Raw genomic sequence first — 7,958 nt, forward strand, 5'->3', positions numbered from 1 at the left:
TAAAAAATACAAAAAACTAGCCGGGCGAGATGGCGGGTGCCTGTAGTCCCAGCTACTCGGGAGGCTGAGGCAAGAGAATGGCCTGAACCCGGGAGGTGGAGCTTGCAGTGAGCCGAGATTGCGCCACTGCACTCCAGCCTGGGCAACAGAGCGAGACTCTGTCTCAAAAAAAAAAAAAATCTGTATTTATAGCTTGTGAAGGCAATAAAAACCAGTAGAGGGGTCAGAGGTCTGTGTTGACACTAGTACAAACTTTTCCTGACCTTGAGCACCCCAAGATCAGGGTTTAAGATACCCAGTGCTGGGGTACCCCATAAGACATTGGAAAGAAGGGATCACCTTCCTCATCTCTTTGCTGAGGCTCAGAGAAATGTCCAGTAGGCAAGGTGAACTTTCAAGATGTTCTTTCTTTGTCATTTGCTTATGAGGAGAAAATTTCCATTTCCTAAGCCATTTACTGTCTCCTGCAGCTTTTTCCAATAATTGTTTCATATGGCCCAAGGGTAAAGTTTCTGTCAGAGTTCTTAGCACATACATAAAGGTATTCAACTGTCACCTTAATGACTTTATGTACTGCTACATTAAATGGAAAATGTACCACTTGGATAAAACCAAAGAAACCTGAAAATAGGGTTTAGAAAATTACACTGTTACTATGACAATATCATCTCCTTGGCAGTTGAAGAAAATCATTTAATATAGGTATAAAACTCTAGTAAATATTGGACAGCTTTATGGAAATGTAATAAACTGTAGTCATATATCGAAAAGCACTAAAACTCATTTTGCATTTATGGCACACAGCAAAATTATAATACAGATGAGGACTAAATGACCTATAAATGTTAAACACATAGTTAAGCATAGAATATGTCACCCAGAGTCTTCGTGGTGTTTCTGTGCAATATGTTCAAGTCAGATCCAATTATGTGGAGAAACACCTGCCTTTTTCTAAGCCTATGTATATTTTGGCTCCTTTCTGGGGCAGAAAGGCAGACCAGAAACCATATCCATTTGCCTGCAGTTTGCAGTTAATCAGGTAAGATAGCATGTGAAATGAGCAAGCCTCTGTCCTCTAATATGAATTTAACAGGGTAAATGCTGATAACATTGTTACCCTAGTCCTGTTACTGCTCAGCCTGATCCAAAATATAATTGCATTTTATGTTGTATGCCACATACTCTAGTTTGTGAGGAAACCATTGATTTTACTCGTAAGACATAGCTGTTGTTTTGTACTTTTTCAGACGCCACTGTAAGAAGCTGAGCTTACAGGTGTTTTGAATAACAGTCCTGGGATATAAAAGCTATTCCATTTGTAAGGAGCATTTTACCCTGCAAAGAAACAGATTTCTCCCCAGCGGATGGTCCAGATTTCCTGCAGAAAAAAGCAAAAAAACAAAAAAACAAACAAACAAAAAAGCCCTGAAAGGCACAGGGTCTTTCTAGGACACAAAGAGGAGGCATTTCCAGCTAAGATATTGAAAGTGAATGCGCATATTTTTACCACGTAATTCACGCAGCTATTCTGTGATAATCAAGGTGGGGTATACTGCTTACTCATAAGATGGCCTAAGTGAAACAGTCAGTCAATTATCACAATCTCAAAATGCAAAACAACAGAAGTGACTGATGGTTTTCATTGAGTCAGCCAATGAGCTAAAGCAAAGTCATCAATCTAGGAACTCCATGTGGGCAAACCATAGGCACTATTTTTGTTTTTTATGATTCATACTCCTAGTATCTCACATGCGACTTTGAAGGTTTCCATGCTCTGTTTCTTTGATTCCTATGCTTGAGAAGTTCTCAGTGACTCTGGCTCCAAATTCTTCAGGCAGCTTTTGCACTCTCTTTCAGCACTGGTTGCTCTGCTTTCCAGCTCTACAGGGACATCACTTAGTGCATATTCCCAACCTCTTTTTAGGACTCTGTTGAATCCTGTACTTGCTTAAAGGAATCTATTGCATGGAAGAATTGAGAGCAGCATTTATTGAAGAGCATTCTTAGGTAAAATTGTTGGCTTGGCAGGGGACAAAAAAGACAAAGAACTGCAATATAATTAAATGCAAAATGATTGGTTGTTTTACTTTCTATTGGAATGTAACATTTGAAGTGAGAAGTGGGGAACGGATGATGCTGTACAGGTAGATAATGATAATGGGAACACTGGTGGAATGCTTTTTAAATGTTAGGCATGAAGAGTTTTACATGGATCATCTCATTTGATCAGTAAAAGTTGTAAGGTAGGTATTAGTTTATATTTTTCAGAAGAAGAACTAGATTTAAAAAAAATAACTTGCCTAAGGTCATGTAACAATAAAGCAGTAGTGCCAGGACTCAAACTCATGCCTAATTGAATCTAAGTCCAAGCTTTAAACCACTACACTATGCTAAGGTAAAACTAGTCTAATTGTAGCTCTGTACAATATAGCAATCCCTCTAATGGAAATAAAAGGAACTATAATTAACCCCCATCATAGAATTAAAACTTAGAGCATCTCTGCACTACTAAATCCCTGAAAGACCATGCACATTAGGGCTGTCCTTGGGGGACCAGAGAGCTGGTGCAGAGCCACAAGAAAGATGTCAGAAAATTGATGGTCAGCCCAGCTCAATACTAAGTTAGAAATGTGAAAGTGAACAGTGAGTTGGGAAATAAAATCGTTAATCAGAGGCTGGAAAGAAGGTATAAATCAAGACATGGCTAATGTGAATATAAAGAGTTTGATTCTGACTGGATGTTGCAAAATCAGAAATCTGGCTGATGTCCAATCCCATTGGTCCAGGATCAGCAATACCTTGAAGAACCTTGATGGAAAGAAAGGGAGAGACAGAGAAAGAGAGAAGGAGAGAGAGAGATAGAAATTAGTTTGCATATGATGTATTCTTATTATTTAAAAATTAGAACATTCAGGGACATTTTTTTCAAAAGAAAATTTATCATAGTTTCCACCTTGAAAAGAAAATCACAGTCGTAACATTTCTATGTATTTCCTTCTAGACTTTTCCTCCTCTAGGTAAAAGATTTGCATACTTCTACACAAATGTACCAAACTATATATGCAGTTTAGTGTCCAACTTATTTCTTTTAATATAATGTGTTCTACATTATTATAATTTTATAAGCATTATTTTATCTATGTAATATTCTGTTATTTAACTGTACAGTTATTTGCTTATTCCTTTGATTAGATGTTAGAGAATTAGCATTTAACAATTTTAGCTGGTATCAATATCAATTCTCTGATATGTATTGCTTTTCCTTTCCAATTTAGGACTATTTCTTCACAGATACCCCAGGTAGAATGTGTAGGTTGAAGGTTAAAGACAGGTTTTTTTTTGTTTTTGTTTTTGTTTTTGTTTTTTGAGACCTAGTCTCGCTCTGTCGCCCAGGCTGGAGTGCAGTGGCCCAATCTTGGCTCACTGCAAGCTCCACCTCCCGGGTTCACACCATTCTCCCGCCTCAGCCTCTCGAGTAGCTGGAACTACAAGCACCGGCCACCACACCCAGCTAATTTTTTGTTTTTGTATTTTTATTTATTTTATTTATTTATTTACTTATTTTGCGACAGAGTCTTGCTCTGTCGCCCAGGCTGGAATGCAGTGGTGAGATCTCGGCTCACTGCAAGCTCCGCCTCCTCGGTTTACGCCATTCTCCTGCCTCAGCCTCCCGAGTAGCTGGAACTACAGGCGCCCGCCACCTCGCCTGGCTAATTATCAGTAGAGACGGGGTTTCACCATGTTAGCCAGGATGGTCTCCGTCTCGTGACCTAGTGATCCGCCCACCTCAGAAGTGCTGGGATTATAGACGTGAGCCACCGCTCCTGGTCTAAAGACAGGTTTGACCTCTGACACGTTACTTAATTGTTTTCACTTCCTTCAGTAGCGTTTAAGGGTACTCTTTCACTATATTATAAGCATTAAGTTTTTATAAAAAGAAAAACAATCACAAATATTAGGCAGAAAATGACAATGTATTGATAGAAAAATTACGTATCTTGGATTCCTAGTAAGCAGGATATTTTCCCCTGAGATGGCTAGTTATTTGCATTTCCACTTTTTGTGAATTTTCTGTGCACATCCATTTCCCATTTATTTTTTGCGATCTTTCCCCCCGTCTTATTGGGAAGTACATGTGGTACATACGGAAGAGTGTATAAAACGTATGTACAGCTTGAAATATAATTCTACAGAGAGCTGTGCAATCAGCTCTCAAGTTAGGAACCACAAAGTAAAAGGTTGTTTCCTCATTCCCCTTCCTGCCTGCTGGCCCAAGGCCCCATTTCCCTCCTAGACCATAGTCTTCTCCAGTGTTTGCTCTTCCCACCTCCCTCCCTCACCCAAAACATGCTGACTTTGGATTATCAATCCCTTGCTTTTCTTAATATTTTTATTACCTATGTAGGGATTCATAAACAGTTTAGTTGTGCCTGTTTTCGAACTTCATAAAAATGAAATCATACTCTGAACTCCCATGAGTGGATCATTTTGCGTAACATTTGGTTTGTAGGATTCATTCATGTTAATGTGTGGAGCTGTGGTGGGTCACAGTAATTTTTCTATCTGTTTATTTCAGCAATTTCAAATATGATAGAAAATGTTCTCTATCATGTTTAAGGCAAATGTTTTCCCAGTTTTAAAAAGTTTCTTATAATTTGGGTTATATTTTAACACAGAGACATTTTAGACAAGTTTACATAGTAAAATCTATTGATCTTTTTCTTTATGAATTATTTTATTCCTTTGAAACTTAGAGGGACCTTCTCCTTCAGGATGTTGATAAATATTTGCTCTTATTTTAGCTCTTTCATGATTTGATTTCTTTTTCTGAGAAAAAAAAAAAAAACTTTAGCACTCTAATCCATCTGTATTTATTCTGGCTTATGGTTTGATTTGCCATTGAGATCGATTTTCCTTCCAAATAGGTAACTGCTTATTGAGTAATTCTTTCCCACACCCACTGGGGCTGCTTTCTTTGGGTAGCCGAGATGAGGCAGAGCTGGATTTACAGATGTAAGGCAAGAAAGCAAGTAAGTCCAGGCACAGTGTTGGACAGAGCGGGAGTGATTTAGTATAAAGTTGCTTGCTAGCCATGGCTTGTCTTCCCACAGACTCTATTTATGTGAGAAATGCACTTCTGCATTGCTATTTTGTCATTTTTGTCACTTGCAGCTGCACCTAATTTTAACAAATTCTGATTCACCCTATTTGCTCTTAATCATTAGACAAGAAATGCAGCTTTTCCTTCTCTTTGTATATATAAAAAATAATAGATAAGAAATATTATACTTTATCTCCATCTTCACTGTTGCAAAGCCCTTTTTTGGCCATTTCATCCAGATTGCTTTTTCCTGATTTGCAGAGTTTTCTTTTGGCTTCCTGAAATGCTTCAATGTTCCTCCAGCCTGGGATTAATTCTATGTAGAATGGAGGATTGTTTGGTATTTCTCTTAACATAGATTAATTTTATTTCTTAATTTTAGGGTGGTGTTGTATCTTTTGGTTATTTCTTTTTTTTTTTTTTTTTGTTGAGACGGAGTCTTGCTCTGTCGCCCAGGCTGGAGTGCAGTGGCCGGATCTCAGCTCACTGCAAGCTCCGCCTCCCGGGTTTACGCCATTCTCCTGCCTCAGCCTCCCGAGTAGCTGGGACTACAGGCGCCCGCCACCTCGCCCGGCTAGTTTTTTGTATTTTTAGTAGAGACGGGGTTTCACTGTGTTCGCCAGGATGGTCTCGATCTCCTGACCTCGTGATCCGCCCGTCTCGGCCTCCCAAAGTGCTGGGATTACAGGCTTGAGCCACCGCGCCCGGCCTGGTTATTTCTTAAATGAGCATAATAGTTGTTAAAAAAATAAGGTTATACTTTTCATTGGTCCATTTGTTCTTTTCTGACTTGTGTGCATTCGAAATGAATAAATGGTACTCTGGCCTAGAGAATCACTCATCACTTGGTGCCTTGTTGTGTACACAAAAGCCAAAGAGCATAATAATAATAGTGGGAGGAAGGCCAGAGAGAAGATGACGAAAACTGCACGAGAAACAGTGTACATCTCTGCTTATTAGATATGGGTGTCTAATTCAATAAAATGATTTTTTAAAGTGTGTGTATATTAATGTCTCATGGTCCTGAGCAGAAGATAATAGTGTCTTCGTTTCAGTCAGAATTGCAATTCAGAAACAGGTTCTGGAAGTAAATATTAAATAGTAAATGAATAATAGCTCAGAGTTTGCCTACTCATTGCTTCCCAGAGAATGCAAGATGAATTACAGGTTCTATTAAGATGGTTTTAGTTGAGTAATTGGGACTTTTGTGCTTTGCTTGCCTGTTTCCTACTCTTTTTCTGGATTGAGTTGTTTATTTGGTTTACATTCCCCCAAACAGAATTCTTTTTTTAAGCATCAGAGTAAATACTGGTTCACATCAATAGACACATAAAAAGTTATTGAAGAGTCCGAGTGGTGTGGAGCATGGAGTTTGGAATCAGGAACACCTGGTTCAAAGCCCACTTCTACAATTTACAGGGCACTTGACCTCAGGCAATCTATTTGATATCTCTGAGTCTTAATTTCCTTGTGTAAATATAAAAAGTGGTATCTTATTTCCACTTTTGTTCTGATACTTTTTCTTTATTTCAGAATTTCCAAGTTACTAGAATATGGGTAACCCATAAAACAACTGGCCGTATAGTGCCTACTGATTATATGGTGACTGGGACCTAGCAAGCACTTACCAATTACTTGTTAAGTAAAGGAGTGGCAATTATGTGTCTACACTCTATACTTGATATTTAGTTTCCCTTAGAATTCCCACAAAACACATACAGTGTGTTGCCATGAATGGCCTTCATGATAAGGATGGAGTTGGGAGGGTGGATAAAGATTTCAGGTGTAAGACAGGATGTAGTGTGTGTTTGTGTGTGTGTGTGTGTGTGTGTGTGTGTATGTGTGTGTGTGTAAAAATCCAGAGCCCATCAAAAGACATCTGATTTGCTTTGGTATTTCACTAACATAAGGGAATGTAAACAGACAGCTCTGTTTGGATTATGACTCTTAAAAGCTATCAGCCTATTTCAGGTATCAGGTAGTTTGTAGTTTTGACATTGGCTCTACCCCACTGAGAGATATAAACCCTCTCAGGTGCAGCATTTTAATGTTTAGATTTTTTTCTCAGGATTCTGAGCCAGGGGAAATAAACTGAAGAAATTAAGTGAGGTCAACAGATTATGCATAAAGATGGTCTCCTTTATGGAAGTAAGAGTCAGGGAACTCCTCTCCCAAATGAATGGGTTGATGTTCAGGAGAATTTGAGTGAATTACTTCAGAAAGCTACTTCACAAGAACTTTGTGTGATGGTGACTTGCTTGATTACACATCTGTGAAATTCAGCGTCTGCAAACCACAAGGTTGAAACTACAGTGTTTAAAGCACATACATTTCATTGAGGTACAAATTGATTGGAATCCTTGGCATCCCTTTAGCTCCATACCAACTAATTTTTATTAGGCTACTTTGATGATATGTCTGACCTTTTTGTCTCCCCTCTGTCTTCCATCCTTTCCTCTCCTTAACTAGATAAAACAAGATAATATGTAAAAAAGAAACTTTTATTTAACGGCAAAGTACTATGTCCACATCAGAATAATAACTTATTGCTTTATTTAGCCACCCAAATTAACCTGCAACTTGGTCCCAAAAGCAAAACGCACTTGGAAAAAAAGGTTTCTAGAATTAAAACTTTTTTTCTCCTTTGTGAACTTTTTCTTTACAACCAAACCTACTGAGAACATGTGCTTCATCTTTTTTGATACTTTGTTCCTTTGTGTTCTTACTGCACCAGATTGGACTGTAGCATCCCCAGTTTTATAAAGCATTTCTATTTTCACTGCATCTGTAGCTTGACTTAGACTTCAAAGTGCTAAAGTGTGAGATGAACATCCTACCTGAGCTATGGATGATGGTG

This window comes from Trachypithecus francoisi, unplaced genomic scaffold (genome assembly GCF_009764315.1).
Source record: "Trachypithecus francoisi isolate TF-2019V2 unplaced genomic scaffold, Tfra_2.0 Lachesis_group11, whole genome shotgun sequence".
Taxonomy (NCBI): Eukaryota; Metazoa; Chordata; class Mammalia; order Primates; family Cercopithecidae; genus Trachypithecus; species Trachypithecus francoisi.